The following is a 25,188-nucleotide window of genomic DNA, read 5'->3' as shown; positions in this document are numbered from 1 at the left end:
TATTGGTCATTGATCTAGAATTGGGATTTGAGGTATGTCTTCGGCCTCTCATATCTTATGATTTCATTATTATACACGATTATTTCATGTCTAGCTATGTAGATTCAAAAGCCTAATATGATAGTATTTAAATCTGGATAGTATTATAATGATGTCTCAAAATGATAATATAATGATATAGGTTATGTTTATATGTATATATATATACCTATATATATCTAGCAATATGAAGCTATGGTACTACCATATATCCTCTTTTTATTGTTTATATTGTATAGTCATTTCTTCGCCTTATATATTACTACATATCTTTAATTTTCTCTTTATTCATATATTGACCTAGGATATATGGTATAGCATTGATTTATATTTAATGTAGCTAGAATAGGATAGTTCACCCTAATGCTTCCTTAGTCTTATTATGTTAGACTCTTGGATATAAACATGATAGTTGTTCGTTATTTTCTCATTGACTTGTCATATGATTTGTGGACTCTTGGGTGTAGTTTTCATTTTATTTATATGTTGTTTATATCTTCTTTATCTTTGGAGATCAGTTGGAAGTTGCCTACTGAGTACCATTTATTTGGTACTCATACTATACTTCTACAGCCTACAAATCATAGTACGAGCTATTATTGTTGATGTGTGCATCGTGCGGAGCAGCCCTGGTTGAGATACCTAGAGTGAGCTCCTGATGTTTGAAGCATTACTTATCTCTCTCTTATGAACTCTAAGTTGTATTCAGAGATAAGTTATATCAGTATATTTCCCTTGATATTTCACTTTTGTACTATTTTTATATTAGAAGCTCTTGTACTGATACCATCAGGTTTTGGGATTCTTCTATGTATTGATCTTTATTTCATATATTCCGCATTCTTTTCCTTATATTATTGAGTGGTCCGTTATTATCCATTTTTTGGATTACGAGTTGCCTTACCTAATGGTGGGTTATGATAGGTGCCATCATGACCTGAGAAAATTGGGTCTTGATAATTTTAGACACTTCCCCCTTTCCCTAAACATAACCCAGGACCTATAAACCCTATTGAGACTTTATTTTTATCCATAACTCATCAAAGCAAACACTCTCCTCTCTCAAACTCTCTTAAGAAATAACGCTTAAGGTTTCCAAGAAATGGGTCAACTAGAGCGTCCAAGGGAAAAATCTCTCCATAATCTTGAGTATTTAAAGCATGTTACTTTTCCCTAATTGTTAATTTTTTAAAAGCACATATTTTAAAGTATTTTTCATGAGATGTTTATGATGGTATTGAAACAAAGATTTGGGTTTTTGAATACTTGTTGTTGAAAAATATTTTTTTATATTTTATTTATGATTAATCATGCTTTAAATTTGGTATTAAACTTGTGGGCGCATGGGTATGCCAATTGAACTAGGGAATTATGATTTTTTGCAAATTTGTGAATTTTGAAGTGGTTATGACCCCAACCCGATAATGTGAAATTTGTTTTATTTATGAAAAATATTGGAATTGAACTATTCTTGAATTATTGCATCGTGATGTTGAATTGAACTTTATGGATTTGTGTTTTCACAAATTATTACATAATTGAACTGAGGGGGTTGTGAATTCCCCCATGTGATGTAATTATTTTGGCATGTTGTTGATACTTTGCAAGTGTAGTTGGTATTACGTTGCCGACAATGTATGCCTTAATGTGAAATATGGTTCAATGAATAGGAATGTGTGAGAAATATTTTCATTGGGTTTTAAAAGAAAGTTGCACAAATGAGTTATAAAAGTATAGGTTCGAGTGATTGATACTAGGAACCGCACTAGTTGGTGCGGGGGTCGTTATAGCTTGAGGGTTGGAGTCCCCTTACTTATGACCCAGTGGTTTGAGTCTACCTTATTGATATTATTATGATGGAGGGTTCGAGACCCCCATATCATATTTGATGATCGAGTGCTTAAGTCACCTTAGAATAAGATTGGAGGGTTCGAGTCCCCCGTGTATATATATATGATATTTCTATATTTTGTGCGACTACACACACTAGATCCTAACCAGGGTGTGAGTATTGGGGCCCATATAACCCATGGGTAATATTATAATAGTTGAGCTGCATAATCCAGGCTAAAGTTTTAAAGTGCACGTTAATCCTAGTTCACAATTCTGAGTTACATGTTATATTTCACCCCGCTAACCGACTTTAGAAGTTGTATCCCTACGCGATTTTGGAATTGACCATTCTTATACTTCTCTTGCATAGTAATTCGACTTTATGGTCAGCTTGTGAGTTGAAATTAAAGGGTGAGCTACCATACATCGGAAGTCTACCTTTCATGTTTTAGTCTCTTATGTATCAGATTTTTTAGACTTACTTTGGCTATAGTTGGGGGCAAGTCCCAACACTTTATTGGTATTCAGTTTCGGTGATTTGTTTATAAGGATTTGTTAGATTACTATGCCCTTGGGTGTCGTTGGTCGGTTATATGCCAGTTTCAATTGACGAATTATAGGTATAGTTTAAATATCTTTAATCTTATCCTTATGTTATCTTATTATATGTTCAGAATTCATCCGATATTCGGGATATAGTATTGGTTGGTATGGTGCAAGGGAGTGATCTTTGGTCCCCGTGAACTTGAGATACCCACAATAGCCAAGCCCTGGATTGGATCATGAAAGATGGTATCAGATGTAGGTTTGCTCTCATTGGGTATCAACACAACTATGTCAAGTAGAGTCTTTTTTATGGGAGTGTAGTGCACCACACTTATAAGGGAGAGGCTATGAGGCATTTTAGAATGTTTTCTTTTCTTTTGATCTATTCTTCGAGCAATAGAGTTTAAGGTAATAAAATCTCCTCTAATTCTCATTGGTTCATTTTTCTAATCATGCCTTACAGAAAATTTGATTATCATGGAAACTCTTTTATCTCATCTACAGATAATGTGGATGGAACTTGTCCTACCCCTGGATATAGACTCAGTCTAGGATCGTTTCTTCTGATTTCCCAGGTGGAATTCCACTGGTTTCTCCTAGTCCTCCTCGACCACTGCAGATGAAGAGTATAATGCAGAGTTCTACCATTTTATTCCTCTGTTGACCCAAATTCTGGTCTTGTTGGTGAAAGAACAAATCAATCTAAGATAGAGGAGAGATAAAAAAAATTTCATATATTTAGAGTAGGGTGAGGGTCATTATAATAATAGTAGACATAGGAGACAATAGACTAAGGAATCGAGCTAGAAAATTATAGTTCATACCCATCGGCTAGATCTCCTTATCCAAAGTCATTCGAGGATCGTCATTTTATAAAGGGTATTGGTCCTAGGGCAAAGGATGCTCAGTATTAGTCTAGTGGCACCCAGTTAGTCCCTTTCTATCCTCCTTGCTGATTTTATAGTCAGTGGCATCATGGGTTTTGTTGTGAGGGGAAGAATCTATGATTTAAGTGTGGTTAACCATGTCATATGTAGCGCATTTTCCTTTGGTAGTATTGTTACTAGCACCAATAAGATTTTGGTTGCTAGATCTTTGGTTTTCACACCAAGGGTGGTTACTTTTGATATCGGCTTTAGCTAGAGTTGTCTTTATACTCTTGTACCTGCCAGAAGTTTAAGGCATCACCAAATATCTTTGCTGGTAAATTATAATACTTTCCTTGTGATGTGTATTTGTTTCTTGATTCGAGGTTTACTCTCTCTTATGTTACCCTTTATGTAGTTATTCATTTTGGTTTTCATCTTGAGTGTATTTCGGATCCTATTTTTGTTTCCTCCCCACAAGGTGACTCCATTATAGGTAGAAGGGTCTATAGGGGTTGTGTGATGTCGGTCTATGGTAGAGAGACCTTGGTGGGTCTAATAGAGTTGGACATAGTAGACTTTGATATTATTTTAGTAATGGATTGGTTGCATACATTGTCGGACCTATAGTGTCAGTTTCTATTTCCCAAATATGTCATTGATTGAATGGAAAGGTAGTTCCTTTGTGACTAAGGAAAGGTTCATTTCGTATCTTAGAGCCCAAAAATTGATCTCCAAAAGGGTGCCTCTAACATATTGTACATGCTAAGGATTCTAGATCTAAAGGTCCTTATTTGCAGTCTGCCCCTGTGGTTTGTGAATTTTCTGAGGTGTTTCATGATGATATTTCTGGTGTTCCTCCCGATAAGAGAATAAATTTTTGGGATTGATCTCCTTTCTAACACTTGTCCTATCTATATCCCTTCTAATGGAAAGGCTCCAACTGAGTTGAAGTAACTTAAGGAGCAGTTAAAAGATTTTCTTGATAAGGTTTTGTTCGCCATAGAATTTCTCCATGGGGTACTTCCATTTTTTGTGCGTAGGGAAGATGGTTTTCTCCAAATAAGTATAGGTTATCGGCAGGTGAATAAGGAATTTAGGGTGACCTCCCTGTGGGGTTGATCATATATATATATAGTTGGCACGGGGTACTCTATTAATGGTGCATAATGGTTGTTAGACACCATGTTTAAACTTTTGATATTGATTTGGGTGAAAAGGATTATGATAGCTCGATGATAGTAAAGCAAGATTTGTGGGAGTAAATTGATAGGCTTGATGGGATGTGTAAAAGAGATGAGGTTGATGAGTTAAGAAATACTGGAGTAGAAAAGTTGTGATATATAGGTCGGAGGTCCAGGTTGGAACTGATGGATCAGGGTACTATGTCATTGGATGTATTAGGTCATGGAGTTTGTAAGAATATGATAAAGCTAGCATCTAGATAGATGAGGTTTTAAGTATATGAAAGCCAAGTATCCCTAGTACATATCCCTAGTGATACCCCTTAGAGCGGAGTGTGGTGCTTATAAGTGATCGAGGGCTAATGTTAAATTTTCTCCTAGTGGTGGGCTTCAGAGGAGAGTCCGAGTGAATTTTCTCCTATTCTAGTGATTGTCTCCAATTTCAATTAAGAGGGCACTCTACTAGTTCAATACACATTATAATAATGCTTATGCCTAAGGTTGGCATTCTACATGTGGTGTATGACCATACTCTAGGCCCTGAAACAAAAGAAATAATGGTTCTTAGGAATTTGATCTTCCAAGTTTCAAGATCTATGACATGACACTCATGATCTATACATTCATGTCTAATATTATGCCTAGTTCCAAGACATAGTGGTTTCAAGCAGAAAACCTTGCCTTGTTTCGTGAATATAAATCTCGACTTTATGTTATATTACGCATGATATATGAAGTTGTGTTTCTCCTAGTGCTCATACCTAAGAACTTAAGTTATGGTATGTTTATGCTGGAATGACCCTCCTTTTATAGCCTAGGTGGTTGCTATGAAGTACTTTGTGCCTATTTTACCATGTATCATTTCGTGGGTCTCACCTTGAGTAGTACGATGAGTAGGAGTCGTAATTGAGAAGTAACCCCCTTATTCATTATGCTTGTACTCTAGTTTCTCAATGACCCTTCTTATGTTAGGATGGTAGTGGCTATAGAAGCATAGTAATGTTTTGGATAATGGAGTAGATGTTCTTTATTGTAAAAATTTTGGGGTGACTACTTTGGCTAAAAGTATATATAAAGATGGAAGAGTAAGAGAAACCTTTGTAATGGGAATAGTTAAGAAGAAAAGATGTGCTGCAATCCATCATGATAGTGATTGAAGTTTGTAGTTTTGAGAGGGGGTAGAAAGGCAGTCTTGAATGTTGTGATTCATAGATACATAAGCAATTTTAGTATGTGGTTAGTAATCCTTGACTAAGATCTGAAGTTACTTGATTGTTGTGATAAGATCGAGTAGTACTATTAGAGTGGTGTGAAGTATAGGGAACCATGACTTACACTATCACCTTTAATTCCTAGTTAGGCTTTAACATGAGAGGGAGATATAGAAAATACTCAGGTCACATGGTTATGTGTTTCGTCGGGGAGTTATGATGTTGAAATGGTAGGGTATTGTATTCATAGTTGACAGCTTAGTAGAGAGTGTGGTCATATTTAAGAATTATTAGATGTATTGTTTGGGAGGAAGGATCTATGTGGGAAGATAGAGAGGACATAAAATCCAAATATCCATTCTTGTTCCCCGCTCCTGATAATCGTGCCTCAGGTATGTGTATTTCTTAACATTTTGTTTTCTATCTTTGTTAAAGGAAATTTAAAACCTTTGGTATCTTGGTTTTTTCTGTCTTTGTTAAAGGTAAGTGTGGTTGTATTTGGAGTCTAAGTATGTGTAATGCCCATGTTTTTGATCCTTGGAAATTTTCTGAGTTCTGAGTTTTTTACCCTGGCAACGACTCCCCTGATGAATAGTAATGCATCTTTACATGTCATAGGACCCAGTCATAATGAGTTCAAAAGTATTTGCCTAAGTCGTTGCCTTGATAATGAGTAGTATAGACTTCTAACGATTCGTAAGGAGGGTATTTCATAAGTTGTCCAGTTTAGTGCCTCTGTGGAAACTGTTGAGACTACCAGTTGACCCTAAGAGTCGTAGTGTATCATTACAAGACTTAGGGTGCCAGTCGTAGGGTTTACAGTGAAGATCCCAAGAGGGTTCTGGTTTGGCCATGATTTGATGGTTCGAGTTGTAGGGTGACTCTACGAGTCGCAAGGTCATTGGTAGTGACTGGGCCGTTTTCACAATATTTTTACTAAAGGTATTTTGGACATTTCCCTATAGCCCTAAACATAACCTACGATCTATAAACCCTATTGAGACTTTATTTTCATCTGTAACTCATCAAAACAAATACTATCCTCTTTCAAAAACTCTCTAGAGCAACAACACATAGGGTTTCCAAGAAGCGGGTCAACTAGAGCTTCCAAGGGAAAATGCTATCCACAATCTTTTGTATTTCAAGCATGTTACTCTTCCCTTAATGTTAATTTTTTAAAAGCATATGTTTTAAAGTATATTGTTCATGAGATGTTTATGATGGTTTTGAAACAAAGGTTGGGGTTTTGAATATTTGTTGTTGAACAATGTTTTTCCATGTTTTATTTATGATTAATCATGCTTTATATATGGTTTTAAACTTTTAGGTGCATGGGTATTGTGAATGAACTAGGGAATTGTGATTTTCCTAAACTCATGACTTTTGAAGTGGCTATGATCCCAACCCCATAATGTGAAATTGGTTTTTAGTTATGCAAAATATAGGAATTGAATTATTCTTGAATTATTACATTGTGAAGTTGAATTGAACCTTATGGATTCATATTTTCATAAATTATGGCATAATTGAACCAATGGGGCTGTTAATTCCCCTAAGTGATGTAATTTTTTGGGATGTTGTTGATACCTTGCAAGTGTAGTTGGTATGACGATACCGATGATGTATGCCTTAATGTGAAATATGGTTCAATGAATGGGAATGTATGATAAATGTTTTAATTGGGCTTTAATAGAGTGTTGTACAGTTGAGTCGTGAAAGTAGAGGTTCAAATATTCGACATTGGGAACCGCACTAGCTGATGTGAGGATCGTTATGGCTTAAGGGTTTGAGTCCCCTTGCTTGTGACTAGGTGGTTTGAGTCAACCTTATTGATATTATTATGACTGGAGGGTTTGAGTCCCCCATATCATATTTCATAATCGGGTGCTTAAGTCACCTTAGTATATGATTAGAGGGTTCGAGTCCCCCCGTGCATATATATATGATCCTTCTTCGATTCATGTGGCTACCGGCACTAGGGCCTGATAAGGGGGTGAGAGATTCGTCCTATATAGCTTGTGGGCTACACAATCTAGGCTAAGTTTTAAGGGATAAAGGACATGGGTTGGCCATTTTAAAAAAAATGGCCCTCAATTTGAAAATGTGGACAATTGTGGCCTGTAATACCCCGATCATTTCTTAAGCCTAAATCCGTCTTTTGAGTGGATATGTATGACTTCCAAAGTTATTTATGTTTAAACCATGTTTTATTTCTCTAATTTCTACTTTTTGTCATGTAGAGCATTGAATAAGCTTTCCATCAATACCAATTTCATCAAAATTCAACATCGGACGAGGGAGTTATGGTCGTTTTACTAAATGTTATCGGATTGTCCAGGTTTGACGGTCGACCTAGCGGACCGTCAGGTCCCTGGTGGACCGTCAAGTTCCCCATCAAGCCAAGGCAGTGACTCCTTTTTCAGGCCATCGTGCGACGGCTAAGTTAGTGGACCGTCAAAAGTTAAAAAACCGTCAATGGGTCCGTCAGGTCGAGATAGAATGTTTCGTTTCTGGCCCTCGAGTGACGGATGACTTGGTGGTCTGACTGTTTCCTAACGGACTTTCACTTCGACCGTCATGTCGAGGCAGAATGGCCCAGATTTGGCACTCGAGTGACGAATGACTTGGTGGATCGTTAGTTTTCTGACAGACCATCACTTCGACCGTCACGTCGAGGCAGAACGTTCTAGTTTTGGCACTCGAGTGACGGACAATCTGGTGGACCATCAGAAGACTTGATGGACCATCAGATAGACCGTCACAGGCCCCGATCAGTGAATTTCAGCTTTTTTAAAAGGGAATTTTGGTCATTTTCTCTCCTTTTTGCCTTAAATATACGTCAAAGTAGTAAAGAGAAATCATTTTCTCCTATTTCTCTCCAATTTCTCCAAGAATTTTCTAGAAAATTAGGGTTTTCTCTCAACCCAAAAATCAAAAATCCTTCTAAGAAATTCAAGGATCTTCCATAGATTTCTCCAAGTTATCCAAGAATTAAGCTCTCCTAGTGAAAGGCATCAAGGATCTTAGCTTAAAAGTGTAATGAAGAAGTTCTAAACAAGTTTCTACATCTCCAAAATTATAATCCAAGGTATGTGGGGCTTGAACAAGAACACTCCTTTCTTTCTTGTGCCTAAAGATTTACTTTCTATTATTGATTTACATGATTTTGCAAGTGGGTTTACACCCAAATTTCTTTATTTATGATTTATGAGATTTGAGTTGAATAAGTTTGATATTTATGATTTTTCACCATCATGTTTCTTAAATTGAGAATTTATTCCATAAGTTGTATATTGTCATTACGTATTAATGATTTCTAAGCGATTTAAGACAAGTGTCATGAGCTATGCCTTTCCATGAGAAATTTGACTATTGAATATATATCGATATTTGAGATTGAAAGTCAAGAATGAGTCCTATGATGTTTCCTTGAAGCTTTTGATATTTGAAAATGATTCGAAAAGCAAATGTACTTGATGTTGAGAAAGAATTTGTTGAGTTGAGTTGAGTTAGGAATCCAAAAGATGTTTATGATTTATAGATGAGATATATATTTATGTTTTGGTCTTTATAATAGACCCATGAGTTGATATTGATTAAGGTAGATTTCCTAACGCGTTTTGAGCTGAGTCTGGGAGGAGTATTTAGCACCGAGCGGGAAATATGGTATTTCCCCAAAACTACATGCCATCGTAGGATTGATGTTGATAATTGTGGGACAGAGGCCGAGTATGGGATTATGATAATGAGATTGAGGTTTTACTCCCTGGAAAAAGTACGACACCCTCGCCAATGTGGGGTTCTCTCCTTAGGAGGACAAAACATTGGACTCCATGCGGCTCACTTGGTGTAGTTATGTCGGTTATAAGAAACTCCCACGTCCATAATGATCTAAGTACCATGAGTTACCGACTCACTCTAAGTCATGAGTCAAAGAGTTTGAGTTGAGTTAAATGATTTATGAGATTTGTGAAGCATATGTTATTACTGATGACTTATGGAAATGATGTTTTAGATAATTCAATTGAAGAGAGTTATTATTGTCAGCATGCATGATTTTCTTAAGCATTTATGATATTATTTAGAATATTGCATCCACCCCCACATACTCAGTACATTCCCAAGTACTGACTCTCATACACTTTTGTATTCTATATTTCCTCATGATATAGGTTCAGGTGCTCAGTTTCAGCAACCTCAGTGATCTTTGAGCACCTTCATCTACATTTCTGCAATTGGTGAGTCCTCATGGTTCGAGGGCCTGTGTCTCCGATTTTGTCTTGTTAATAGATGGTTGTTTACTTTCAGTTCAGTATGAGTCAGTTGGGAATCTGTTCTAATAACTCCTCAGTCCTATGTAGTAGAGGCTTTGTCAGACTAGTGTATCAGCGTGTACAGAGATTTCAGTATTACTTCATATTTCAGTATGTTCATGACATGGTTATTCCTCTTTATCTTAGCATGATTTGCGCTATAATGAGTTCTGAAAGTGATGACAGTCTTAGAGGGTTAGCTTGAGGCCACGTGTGGTCTTGAGCACCATGTGACGTCTCGGGATAGGTTCTTGGGACGTTACATGGCCAGTCGGCCTAATTTAATTCCCTTTTTTAGCCATTTGGCCCAAATGGGCATATGCAGTTTCTATACTCAATTGATACACTTTTATACCATATTGATACACTTTTATACTATATTAATACACTTTTTAAAAAAAGAGAAAGGAAATTCTATGCAATCACGTACAGTCCCTTTACCCAATTGATACTCTTTTGTACCACATTACTACACTTTTATACTTCATTGATACATTTGCAGTGTTCATATACTCAATTCATATTCTCTTAAACTAAATTGATATATTTTTAGAATGCATGTAGAAACTATATAAAGTCGTATTGTGGAATTATTTTAGTTTTAGGTGTTATTTTTGTCTTTTCCCCAAGTTTTAAAGTGCACGTTAAGCCTTGTCCCTATTATGTCATGTGATTTATATACATATACATATATATATATGTATATACATATACATATACATATATATATATATATATATATATATATATGTATATATATGTATGTATATATATATATATATATATACGTATATATATGCATTTGATTATGTGCAATGGATTTTGAATGAGTTTGAAACTGTTGATCATGGCATTATGTTATCCTTATCCCTGAGTTACATGCTAGCATTCATCCCCTAGCCGTCTTCAGACTTTGTATCCGTATGTGAATGCAGGAAATGACCATACTTCTACATCTCCTGCACAATGATTCAGATTCAGGGTCAGTTTGTTAGTTGACATTGAAGTGGTGAGCTTTCATACACCGGAAGTCTACATTTTAAGTTTTAGTCTCTTATGTCAAAAATTATTTAGAGTTTTTTTGGCTATAGTTAGGGGCATGTCCCGACATTTTATTTGTATTTAGTTTTGGTCCTTTGTTTAGAAGGCTTTGTTGGATTATTGTGGGCTTGGGTGTTGTCTGTTGGTTATTCAGTCGATTTCTGGTTGACGAATTATAGACATGGTTTAAATAAATTTAAGCTTATTCTTATGTTATCTTATTATATGTTTGGAACTCATCCAACATTAGGGATGCGGTGTGGGTGCAAGGAGGTGATCCCCGGTCCCCGACTAACCGTCACGGCCAGGCTCTGAATGGGGTCGTGACAGAAACATCATTTTCTTCTTTCTGTAGAATATTTTCTAATGTCCTAGAGCCTCTCTATGATAGATAATAGATATCACACCAATTTATAAGACTCTACTAGACTCGACCTGTACTTATAAGATCATTGAATTTGGGCCACGATACAACCTTGTCATGACTTAGAATCGATATTACAATGTCACATATCCTACCCTTCATAATTGGTAAGCCTAAACCCAATGTGACATAAAAATGTTAAATAATTAAGAAACGAAATAAATAAATATAAAGTCAAAACCCAAAATAACTCATAAAGAGATAAACTAACAAGGTAATAAGGTCAACATCTTCTATTTGAAAGTCACTAGTCCAACCTTCTAAGTGTAGACATAAAATGCAATTGCCCAAAAGTATTTGTAATACAAATAATAGCAAAAGACTAGGATATGAGAGGACCTGGTAATGATTGTGATCAATAGCTGCTACCTCAGAATCTTGAGAAATCACAAACAACATCAAATCAATGTCCAGAGAAAACTAGCTTAGATGCTACATGAAAAGTGCAAAAAAATAAAAAGTGTGAGTACATAACCACTTAATTCAAAGTGCCGGTGAGATTTTTGTAATCAATTTTGACCCACTGGTACAAACTAAAAAAGGTGTTCACTTGGAGCAACTATGTATCCCTAGAAAAATATTTACACACAACAACCAAATAAAAATCAGACAAAAAATAAAATCCTAAAAACAAAGAGCAAAGCTCTGAAATCACGGTTGTCCACATCGCACTCTTCACTGCTCTCAACTTCAGTATCTTTGATCGTCTTCCGAAGATGATATTAGAATTACTTCTTGATTTGTATCTGCACCTTCCTTTCTGCATCATGTTAAGTTCAAGTTTTTATCACGTTGGGCATTTAAAATTCTCACAAACACCATGACAAAGAACTCAGTTAATGCATCTTTATCTCAAAAAGAACAGATCTAGTAAGGTTGCTTCTACATTAATAAAACTGCCCCACAAACTTAACTTTTTGATAAGAGATTTAGCTCATCTCCATCAAGGCTAATGCCACTGCATAGAAAAGAAATCACTTCTGATATAGCTAAAATCTCTCAGTTTCCTCATCTTATTCCTTGTTTAATTACATATTACCCTATTTCCCTGCATTGTAAAAGGTGTTGTTGTTACCCAATTTTCCAATAATTGTTGAGACTATCTTCACTTAGTAAGCTTTGAAACTTATACCCACTTGCTTGTCTCTAACTTATTCAACCATTTTCATTATTCTTATGTGTAATTTCTCTTCTGCTGGTTGTTGTTGTTGCTTCATGGTTGACCAAAATGTTTTCCATTATTGTGGGCCACTTGAATTGATAAATAAATTTCCTATAATTTCTTCAATTTGAGGTTAGGAATTTGACTTTTATCCATGTTTAGGATTGCTTTTGCTCGTGTTGGTTGATCCCGAAAAGATGTATAAATAATTCATTGTGTACCTGCATAACAGAAAACTTGGTTAGCTAGAAAATCTACCAAGTGTTACCTTCTGTATATATGCTCCACCTCTACCGTCCTATCTTTCCTCAACTTCTAAATATTACTGATTTCCATTGAAATATATGATGGAATCTCCTAGATTCCTTCTAGTATACTCTGCAAGGTCAGAGAACTAGTCTTCAAAATTAATGGCAGTAGTCCCTGGTTCACATAATATTCCAGCCTATGTCTGAGATCTAAAACGTATGCAATTAGATTATTACATGTCCTCAAATATTCTAGTCTTAACATAACTAGATTTCCTTCTATATTCCTTATACAAAAAGTTCCTAAACAAAGACCATAATATTCCTTAGCTGCTCCATTTAAGTTACACATTAAAGTTCCAAACAAAGGCAACTTCTAGCGTACTACTTTACATTCTGTAATAGGCATGTAGTATTCAAAATTTATAAACGGACAAAATGAAGGTACATTCACTAACAAAGGGTCAATACTTTTAACTAATAGAAATAAATCTCTATAAATTTTCAATTTCATAGTAAAGAAAGACATTTTACCTCCATGATTTAAACAACTCCCCCTTTTCTATATTTTCCACAAAATAAATATAGAGACAGCCTTGTCGACAGGTTTGAGCCTAGGTGATACCTCTGCACTCCACCAATTATAGGAAAGGGCCCTCCATACCTATAGTAGTAGCATAATAAATACATAATCTTTCAGCGAAATCACATTGAATAAAAAGGTGCTCCAATAATTCTCTTACTCCTTCAGAGCAGCATTCCACAAAGCACATTATCATTGATCGGCATTCTGATTAGAACTTTCTCAGTAGGTAATCTCATCTTCCATAGTATCCAAGAGAAAAAGAAAACTCTAAATGTACCCTTTTAGCCAAATCTATGAAAAATCATCACTGACATCTCTTTTTTCCTACAAATAGACCCATGGAGAGATACGTCAAGACCAACCATCATAGCCAATTAAACTTGCACTCAGGAAAACCTTAATCAAGCAAAATGAAATAATCTCAACAGTCATATATGTATCATGACACAATTCCATGAGATCCACCCAAAAATAGAATAAGATATCCAACTACTCAAGTTATAAACAACAAGCACATAATAATCATTACACCTAGTATCACCAAAGAAAGAGCATGGTTAAAAAGTTGTTTAAATCCTTGGGGGTTGCACTACACAGTGAGAGATGAGGTCCCTCAAAGTCAATCACAAGTGATAGAACAGTAAAGCAACTGTGAGGTGCTAGAATATTAAGGTAGTGCAGAAAAGTAACAACACACAAAATTTAATGTGGGACCCCCTTTCTCAAGGAAGGTAAAAACCATGTATTGCCCTCACAAGATCTTCTAAATCTACTATAATTAAACTATTGATTATAACCTTCAATGAACCTAACTCTAGGTTCCTTTCGCTTGTAATAACACTGCTACAAGCTCATCTTGGCTACTCTACTATGGACTCTCTTCACTAATTAACTCTAATCAGTATTAAAATTAAGAAATTCTACCTAAGCACTCTCTCAACAAATGAAAACACTACTCCTATAGCATGAGTATTTTAGTTACAAATCAGTACTGTCACAACCCGAACCAGGGCCTGGCCGTGACGAGCATTTCAAACCATTGAGGCCCGAAACACCCCTATCTGTCTGGTAATCATGCACCTAATTCATATGATCAAACAAATGCAGAAAAACACAATAATTCAGAAACATGGTCATAAATATGAAAAGAGACAATAACGGGGAGATAAGGTTCCCTCAACATTAATTATCCTCTGAACAACTGTCTGCAAAAATCTCTAACAAATGACTGAAACAATGTCTATCTGAAAACTGGGACAAGGACCCCAGTAGACCCAAAAACTGAATATAAGATAAAAGGACTGTAGGACATAAGACCTTCCGAAACATAGAAGGCTCACCACTTGTCTCCACAGCTCTGTCTGAAAGTTCTACTGATTCTCTTGACCCCTAGACTGGGCCTCTGAACCTGAGAGATTGGAGAGGGGAGGGGGTCAGCACAAAAGTACTAGCACGCAGATATATCAAAACAAAACATAATATTTTTACAAAGTATAATTGAGAGCCATTATAAAGCAATTTCGTATCAAATCATTTGAAAGCACATGGGTGTAATGCAATAGTTTTTCTCAACAATAATGAAATGCAACTGAGCTAGGTGGAATACCCTACATAATTTACACCAACTGTCAAACCTCAGTTACTGCCGAGATTGGAGTATAAGTGAGGGAGAGACACTCAAGACCACACAGCATGGTGTCTCGATCCAATGGTAGTGCCTAAGATCACTTGGCTCGGGCTCCTACCTATAGTCCCAATTTGGGGATAACATAAAGTCAAGTACACAAATTGCTTAGTCTGGTACCAATATTCCGTGTTGGGAAACACGTTATTCCAGCGATGAGCCCTTGTGTCTCAAATGCCTTCTTCGGGCATCCACCTTTCTCATGTAAAATCAATACATTCAAATTTCATTTAATTCAATCACGTATCGTATTTTGTTAGGTATCGTCATACCCGACTTGCAAGTCATCAATATCACATCCACATATGCATAATCATGTAAAAACCAAGGTGCTTCACCATTTACAAGTGGTGAACAATATTTATTTCAAATTCATGCTCTTTTTTGTTGATTACAATATAATATGGAGTATCGAAACATTATCACGAGAATTTGAAAACAATTTATCATTCATATTTATCAACTTCCATGGAAAATCTCAAATCACATATGCATGGTTTCAACCATTGAAGTATATAGGCAAACAATTCCCATGACATAAAGAAAATGACTTAGAAATCATATTGAAAGCAAGATATTAACATTTGATTGAAAACCCCCATTTACAAGCATACATGTTCATAAAGACTACACCCATGAGATTTTTGCATAACCCTACATACCTCTATTTTCGAAGATACTAGATGTTTCTTGAAGCTTGTGGATTGGTGATTCCAAATATGTAATTATCTTCGAAAACCTACGGTCAAATCTTGAACTATTTGGGTTTTTATTTTTGAAACCCTAAGGAGAATCTTGAGCACTTTTGATGAAAGAATATGTATTTTGGAGTCCTTGGAACTAAAACTCGTGTTTTAGGGCTAAGTAAGGGGGGAAAAGGACTACTTTTTCCTTAACACAGAGTGGTTTATTCACCAGAATTCCTTACATAGGTGCTGCCCATCCCATCACCTATCTTCACATAGGCGCCGCCAAGGCTATCGCCTATGTTTTTCAGTGGCCATGGGCGATTGGTTAGCCATCGCTTATCACTTTGAAAGGTCATAACTTCTTGTTCGGGTGTCGGATTTTAGGCAAATTGGTATCGTTGGAAAGCTAACTCGAATACCTAGCATTTGACACATAGTAGGTTTCCTAATTCAACATATACAGAGAGTTATGGTTGATGGAAGTTGACATATTTTACAACGTCTACTAAAACTTAGTCGATCAAAATAGTTCCAACTCGTCCTTGAGTTGAAGGACCTCTATAGTCTAAATTCAAGCTGGAGCGGATTCACATGCTACACCATAATTAACATGCCGTATTGGCATAGGATTTTATGGATTCGGGATTAGCAACGCATCGAAATCATGGTCTATATTATAGCTCAAATTACGGGGAGATACATTATCCCCCCATTAGGATCATTCATCCCCGAATGATGATTCGGGACACAGATAGACACGATTTCAAGCATAATAAAGGACTAGGAAAGATAAGATAAGAATAGTACCTTCTGTCTCCTCCTCTATCAAAGCAAACAAATTGGGATATCTAATTCTCATGTCATCCTCTGACTGCCAAGTTGCTTCTTCGACTTTCTGATTCCTCCACAGTACCTTTACTGAGGCTATCTCTTTGCTCCTCATCTTTCGAACTTGGCGATCTAAAATTTCAACGGGCTTTTCTTCGTAAGACAGGGAGTCTGTCACTTTGGTACCCTCTACTGGCAATACCATAAAATGATCTCCAATGCATTTCTTCAACATGGATACATGGAATACCGGATGAACGGAACCCAAACTTGCAGGCAATTCCAACTCATAAGCAACTGTACCAATCCTTTTCAAAATTTGATATGGCCCTACATATCGAAGGCTCAATTTACCCCTTTTTCCAAACCACATAACTTCTTTCATAGGATAAACCTTAAGAAATACCCAATCACCAATTTCAAACTCTAGTTCTCTTCTTCGAACATCAGCGTAGGACTTCTGACGACTCTGAGCAGTCTTGAGTCGTTCTCTAATAATTATACTTTCTTCATTGCCTGATGAACAAGATCAGGCCCATACATCTGAGTCTTACCCACTTCATACCATTCTATCGGAGACCTACATCTCCTCCCATACAAAGCCTCAAAAGGGGCCATCTTGATGCTAGCATGGTAACTATTATTGTAAGCAAATTCAACCAGTGGCAGGCGATCTACCCAACTACCTTTGAAATTAATGATGCATACCCTCAACATATCTTCGAGGGTCTGAATGGTACGCTCAGCTTGCCTATCTATTTGAGGGTAGAAAGCTGTGCTCAAATTCACTTGTGTACCTAAACCCTTCTGAAAGGATCTCCAGAATTGAGATGAAAACTGCGTACCTCTGTTGGATATAATGGACACTGGTGCCCCATGCAATCGAACTATCTTCTCAATGTAAATCTTAGCATAAACCTTTCCTAAATAATTAGTCCTCACAGACAAAAAAGGGCTGACTTGGTCAACCAATCTACAATCACCCATATAGAATCATACAGGTTTCGGGATCTCGGAAGTCCTGTAATGAAGTCCATAGTTATCATCACCTACTTCCATAAAGGCAGGGCTATATCTTGGGAAGTACCACCCGGCCTCATGTGTTCTACCTTCACTTGCTGGCAGTTCAAGCACTTGGACACAAAATTAGCTACATCACATTTCATGTTATTCCACCAATACAAGGTTTTCAGATCATGGTACATCTTAGTAGAGCTGGGTAAATGACATACCTCAAAGTGTGTGCCTTATTAAGGATTCTTTCGCGTAGCCCATCGACATTCGAAATGTACAACCTACCCTGAAATCTCAGAATACTATCACCACCAATTTCAAACGACATAACCTTTTGTTGACCCACATCTTTCTTGATTTGCATCAAGATGAGATCTTCAACCTGCTTCTCCTTAACTTCAGCACAAAGAGATGACTTAGCTAACTCATGAAAAATTACCCCTCTATCTTCGAAATCTAAGAGTCACACTCCAAGATTTGTAAGGCGGTGAATATCCTTCACTATCTCTTTCTTTCCTTCTTCTACATGAGAAAGGCTGCCCATAGAGAACCTGCTGAGGGCGTTGGCTACAATATTTGCCTTGCTCGGATGGCAATGCAGACTCATATCATAGTCTTTCAAAATCTCCATCCAACGCCTCTGCCTGAGGTTCAATTCTTTTTGTGAGAAAACATACTGTAAACTTTTATGGTCAGTATAAATATCAACATGCACTCCATAGAGATAGTGCCTCCAGATTCTAAGTACAAACACCACGCCTGAGTGGGGTAATTGCGCTCAGGCACCTTTAACTGCCTAGATGCATAATCTATCACCTTACCACGCTGCGTTAATACACAACCAAGTCCCACACGGGACGCATCACAATAAACTACGAAATTATCTATACCCTCGGGAAGGGTCAAAATAGGAGCAGTAGTTATCTTGTCCTTCAATTTCTCAAAACTATTTTCACACAAGTCAGACTACACAAACTTCATCTTCTTCTGAGTAAGTTTAGTAAGCAACACAGCTATGGAAGAAAAACCTCTACGAACCTTCTATAATACCCCACCAAACCCAAGAAGCTCCGAATATCGGTTGGAGTCGTGGGTCTGGGCCATTTTCTCACTGCTTCAAATTTCTGGAGATCCACTCTTATCCCGTCACTAGACACAATATGCCCTAGGAAGGAAATAGAGTCTAACCAGAATTCACACTTAGAAAATTTGGCATACAGCTGATGATCCTTAAGGGTCTGAAGAATAATTCGAAGGTGATTGGCGTGATCCTCTTTACTCTTAGAATAGATCAAAATATTATCAATAAATACAATGACGAATAAGTCAAAAAAACTAATGGAACACTCTATTCATAAGATCCATGAAGGCTGCAGGGGCATTAGTCAACCCGAAGGACATGACTAGAAATTCATAGTGGCCATATCGGATTCGGAAGGCTGTCTTGGGTATGTTTGACTCCCTAACTTTTAACTGATGATAACTCGAACGAAGATCTACTTTTGAAAAATACTTGGCACCCTGAAGCTGGTAAAAAAGGTCGTCAATCCTAGGAAGAGGATATTTATTTTTAATCATGACCTTATTCAGTTGGCAGTAGTCTATGCACATACGAAGGGAACCATCCTTCTTTCACACGAAGAGCATGGGTGCACCCCATGGGGAAACACTAGGATGAATAAAACCTTTGTTTTGGAGATGTGCAAGCTATTTCTTTAACTCCTTTAGTTCTACGGGAGCCTATATGGCAAAATAGAAATAGGACTAGTGTCTGGCAACACATCAATGCCAAAATTTATCTCCCTATCAGGGGGTATCCCTGGGAGATCTTCGGGAAAGACTTCTGGGAATTCATTCACTACAGGGACTAACTGCAGAGGAAGGTTTCCAAACTTTGAATCTTTTACTCGGATTAGATGGTACACACAACCTTTGGAGATAAGTTTTCAGGCTCTAAGATAAGAGATAAAATGACCTCTAGGTTCCATGAAACTCCCTGCCCATACAATTGGTGTCTCATTCAGAAAATAAAAAGTGACCTTTCGGGTTCTGCAATTAAGGGTGGCATAACACGAATAGAGCCAGTCCATCCTAAGAATGGCATCAAAGTCTATCATATCCAGTTATATAAGGCCTGCCACCATTTCCCTTCTATGAATAGACACGACACAATTTCTATATACCCTTTTAGCAATAACAGAATCACCTAAAGGAGTAGAAATAGAAAAGGGTTCTACAATAACTTTAGGCTCAAACCCGAAACTAACAACCACATAAGGGGTCACATAAGATAAAGTAGACTCGGGATCAAGCAATACATAAACATCACAAGAAAAGATTAGTAACATACTGGTGACAACATCCGGTGAAGCTTCTGCCTCCTGGCGGTTAGTCAAAGAATATAACCGGTTGCAACCGCTTCCAGCAGCTGAAAGGGAACCCTTAAGAAAAAGAGCTGTGGAGGTGGCTTGGGACTTAGCCCCCTTTTCTCCCCCCCCCCCCTTCCCGTATTTCCTCCAGCAGAAGGACAATCTCTTTGAAAGTGACCCACTTTGCCACAAGTATAGCAGTTTCTCCCCCCAAACCAACACTTCCCTAGATGATTCCTTCTGCAAACCACACACCGCAGATGAGTACAATGCTGCTGGGCCAGACTGCCCTGAGACTGTGTACCTAGAGCTTTAGACCCATGAGGATTCTAAAAATTCTGAGTTTGTCTGTTTGTCGGTGGTCTGGGTGCTGGGGCGCTGGCTGCTGACTGTGCATTTTTTCAAAACTTCTTCTTCGACCACTTATTACCCCAGTCACCACTCTGCGGCTGACTCTGGTGCTGGTCCACAGATCTTGCTCTCTTAGCCTATTTGTCTTTCTCTCTAGATTCAACAATCTTTTTCTTCTTGTCTTCCACTTGATGTATATAAACAGTCAGTCGAGCAAATTCTAACTCCTTATTCAACATATCCCCCTGACACTCAAGTACCAGGTCATCAGCAAGGCCAGATGCAAATTTTCTCATTCAGGCCCTCATATTACTAGTCAACTCTGGTGCATAGCGGGCTAGTTTATTAAACATCAAAGTGTACTCCTGGACACTCATACTGCCCTGCTTCAGATTCATAAACTCTTTTGCTTTGGCCTTCCTTAACTCTAGAGAAAAGAATCGATCAAGAAAGGCTTCCACAAATTCTCTCCAAACTGTGGGCTCAGCACTTTCACCTTTTTTATCTTCCCAGTCGGCATACCACTAACTCGCAATATCTTTGAGCTGATAGGTTACTAACTCCGCCCCTTTAACCTCATCCACATGCATCACCTTAAAGATCTTTTCTATGTCATCCACGAACTCCTGTAGATCTTTCTCCACCTTGGTTCCAGTGAACTTAGGTGGGTTCATCTTCATGAAATGTTCGACTCTAGTAGCCTCAGATGTAACAGATACAGACCCAATATCTTCTGATCGTTGAGCTTGGTTGGCTACCAACTATGTCAGCATATGAATAGACCGTCTAAATTTTGAATTTGAAATATCTCCCTGAGCAGTTGGGGGAAGATTGACATTAATCTGCAGAGCCCGAGGTGGACTGGTCGAGACTAGAGGAACTCTCGGAGTAGGGATAAATTTTAGAGTGTGAGCCCTATTATGGGTCTGCATCCCATGGGTGGGACGGACCTCATCTGCTTGAGCATTCTGATCGACGATACGACGTGGACGCATAACTATATTTTTGAAACACAAGTGATCATTGATTGGGGGACAGTTCAGACGCTGAAGCATGAACTAAATCACAAAGAAGGGAAATATTTCCTAAACGCCTAGCAGCCTCTTACCTATAAGTGTGGTGTGCTACACACCCATAAACAAGACTCTACCCGATGCGATTTCGCAAATACCCTCAGACCATGAACCTGGATTTGATACCAAGTTTATCACGACACAAACCAGGGCCTGGCCGTGATGAGCATTTCGAACCATTGAGGCTCGAAACACCCCTATCTGTCTGGTAATCATGCACCTAATTCATATGATCAAAAAAATATGGAAAAACACAATAATTTAGAAACATGGTCATAAATATGAAAAGAGACAATAACGGGGAGATAAGGTTCCCTCAACATCAATTATCCTCTGAATAACTATCTACGAAAATCTCTAACAAATGACTGAAACAATGTCTATCTGAAAATTGTGACAAGGCCCCCAGTAGACCCAAAAACTGAATATAAGATAAAAGGACTGCTGGACCTCAAAATATAGAAGGCTCACCACTTGTCTCTACAGCTCTGTCTAAAAGTTCTACTAATTCTCTTGACCCCTAGACTAGGCCTCTAAACCTGAGAGATTGGAGAGGGGAGAAGGTCAGTACAAAAGTACTGGTATGCAGAGATATAAAAAAAAACATAATATTTTTACAAAGTATAGTTGAGAACCATTATAAAGCAATTTCATATCAAATTATTTGAAAGCAGATAGGTGTAATGCAATAGTTTTTCTCAACAATAATGAAATGAAACTAAGCTAGGTGAAATACCCTACATAATTTACACCAACTGTCAAACCTCAGTTGCCGTCGAGATTAGAGTATAAGTGAGGGAGAGACACTCAAGACCAGACAACATGGTGTCTCAATCCAATGGTAGTGCCCAAGATCACTTGGCTCGAGCTCCTACCATAGTCCCAATTTGAGAATGACATAAAGTAAAGTACATAGATCGCTTAGCCTAGTACCAATATTCCATGTTGGCAAACACGTTATTCCAGAGATGAGCCCTTGTGTCTCAAATGCCTTCTTCGGGCATCCACCTTTCTCACGTAAAATCAATACATTAAAAATTTATTTAATTCAATCACGTATCATATTTTGTACGGTATCATCATACCCGACTTGTAAGTCATCAATATCACATCCACATATGCATAATCATGTAAAAACCAAGGTGCTTCATCATTTACAAGTGGTGAACAATATTTATTTCAAATTCATGCTCTCTTTTGTTGCTCACAATATAATATAGAGTATCAAAACATTATCATGAGAATTTGAAAATAATTTATCATTCATATTTATCAACTTCCATGGAAAATCTCAAATCAAATATGCATGGTTTCAACCATTGAAGTATATAGGCAAACAATTCCCATGACATAAAGAAAATGACTTAGAAATCATATTGAAAGCAAGATATTAGAATTTGATTAAAAACCCCCATTTAAAAGCATGCATGCTCATAAAGACTACACCTATGAGATTTTTGGATAACCCCACATACCTCTATTTTCGACGATACTAGATGTTTCTTGAAGCTTGCGGATTGGTGATTCCAAATATGTAATTATCATCGAAAACCTACGGTCGAATCTTGAACTATTTGGGTTTTTATTTTTGAAACCCTAAGGAGAATCTTGAGCACTTTTGATGAAAGAATATGTATTTTGGGGTCCTTGGAACTAAATCTCGTGTTTTTGGGCTAAGTAAGGGTGGAAAAGGACCACTTTGTCCTTAATACGGAGTGCTTAATTCACCACAATTCCTTACATAGGCGCCGCCCATCCCATCGCCTATCTTCACATAGGCGCTGCCTAGCCTATCGCCTATGTTCACATAGGTTCCGCCTAGGCTATCGCCTATGTTTTCCAGTGGCCATAGGCGATTGGTTAGGCGTCGCTTATCACTTTGAAAGGTCATAACTTCTTGCTCGAGTGTCCAATTTTAGGCAAATTGGTATTGTTGGAAAGCCAACTCGAATACCTATCATTTGACATGTAGTAGGCTTCCTAATTTGACATATACAAAGAGTTATGATCGATGGAAGCTGAGACATTTTACAACGTCTGCTAAAACTTAGTCGATCAAAATAGTTCAAACTCGTCCTTGGGTTGAAGGACCTCTATGGTCTAAATTCAAGCTGGAGCGGATTCACATGCTACACCATAATTAACATGCCGTATTGGCATAGGATTTTATGGCTTCGAGATTAGAAACGCATCGAAATCATAGTCTATATTATAGCCCAAATTGCGGGGCGTTACAAGTACTCACTCAAGAACAATTTCTATTCAAACAGACATAATCATCTAAAATCTTGAGTAGTATTGAAATGGGATTTTGCTGCCTCTCTTCACTCTTTATAATTTGCAAAAAAAGACTTGCTGAAGAAGTTTCTCTTCAGTTTTATAGATTAGTTTATTAGGGCTGAAATATCATTCGACAAGTTTTCCTAATCTGTACAAGTAGTACCTGCAAGTTTGTTACATAAGTGGATAAAACTTTGCAGTCACGCGTGCTAGCTATACTGTACAATAAATATCCAGGGACCTTGTCCCTTGCAGTTAGCTTCTCATAATCAAAACTACATATAGCAATTTTTCTCTTTTTCGATGATGACAAATCAGCCATACATATTTAAGCATCAATACATATCCATCACATTTAATTAGTGTGATTACCACTCTGAAGAAGAATGACCCCCCATCATCATGCTTCCACCATCATGTAGCATAGGGACCTGGTCCTTTGTTGTTATTTGCAGCAAAAACTCTTAGCACGTGTTTACTTCCCATATATGTTTGCTTTCTTTTATCACTGTGCCTCATCATGTGTACATATCTGTAATACCTATACCCTGTAATACCCTTATTAGAACTTTTTTAGTTCCCCCCTGTCATCTATATATCTGCAATACCTGTAACCTATAATCCCTTTATTAGCACATTTTTAGTTCCAATTAATCCCTTGAGATCCCTTTCTCCACATAAGATCAGTAATGTATCCCCCCTTTTGGCATCATTAAAAAGGATTAACAATAAACTAAGAGTAATAGTAAGCATATAGTTAATTCATGATCACAAAGGAAACACTACCATGAAGAATATTTTAAAGGTAGAATTAGATAAAGAGCACAAAAGTAAAAACTCATTCATGCTCAACAGATTATGTATCATTTCAATGCAAAGATTACAAATTCAAGTTCCATAGAAAAAGCCACAGAAGTTGAAAAAATATGGAGGATCTGGGGAGAAGGTTTGGGGAAGGAAGGTCATCTTAGATAGTGTAACAATTCAATCTCAGTGTCCTCATTGATTAGAATTATACCCTTCATGTTGAGTTCATCATTTCCTCACTTCCAACTTCTGCATTTTCTAATTTTACAATAACACTCATCAAATTTCTTAATATTTTAAGCATTAGTCTTGTTTCACTTATGTTACAAGCCCTACTAGGTTCATCATCAAATATTTTCTTCTTCTTGCGATTAGGTCCCTCAAAAATCTGGTGCCTTTTAATAGGATTTCCAAAATTCACTTAGAAGGCTTTTGTTTTCATGCTTGGTAAATTATTTCATGGACCATCTGACTTTCTTTCACACTGTCAAAGGGATAATGTATTTTCAGAGATGGATCTTTATTGGGGAGGTGATTAAAGAAAGAATTTGTCTTTGGATAATTAGGGTAGTTAAGGTTTCTAGGGTCTATGGAGTTACTACAATGACAAAATTTGATTTTAATTTTGCCTAAAATGGGT

This window comes from Capsicum annuum, chromosome 4 (assembly GCF_002878395.1).
Source record: "Capsicum annuum cultivar UCD-10X-F1 chromosome 4, UCD10Xv1.1, whole genome shotgun sequence".
In the NCBI taxonomy this organism is placed as follows: Eukaryota; Viridiplantae; Streptophyta; class Magnoliopsida; order Solanales; family Solanaceae; genus Capsicum; species Capsicum annuum.
Note: the sequence above shows the minus strand (reverse complement) of the source record.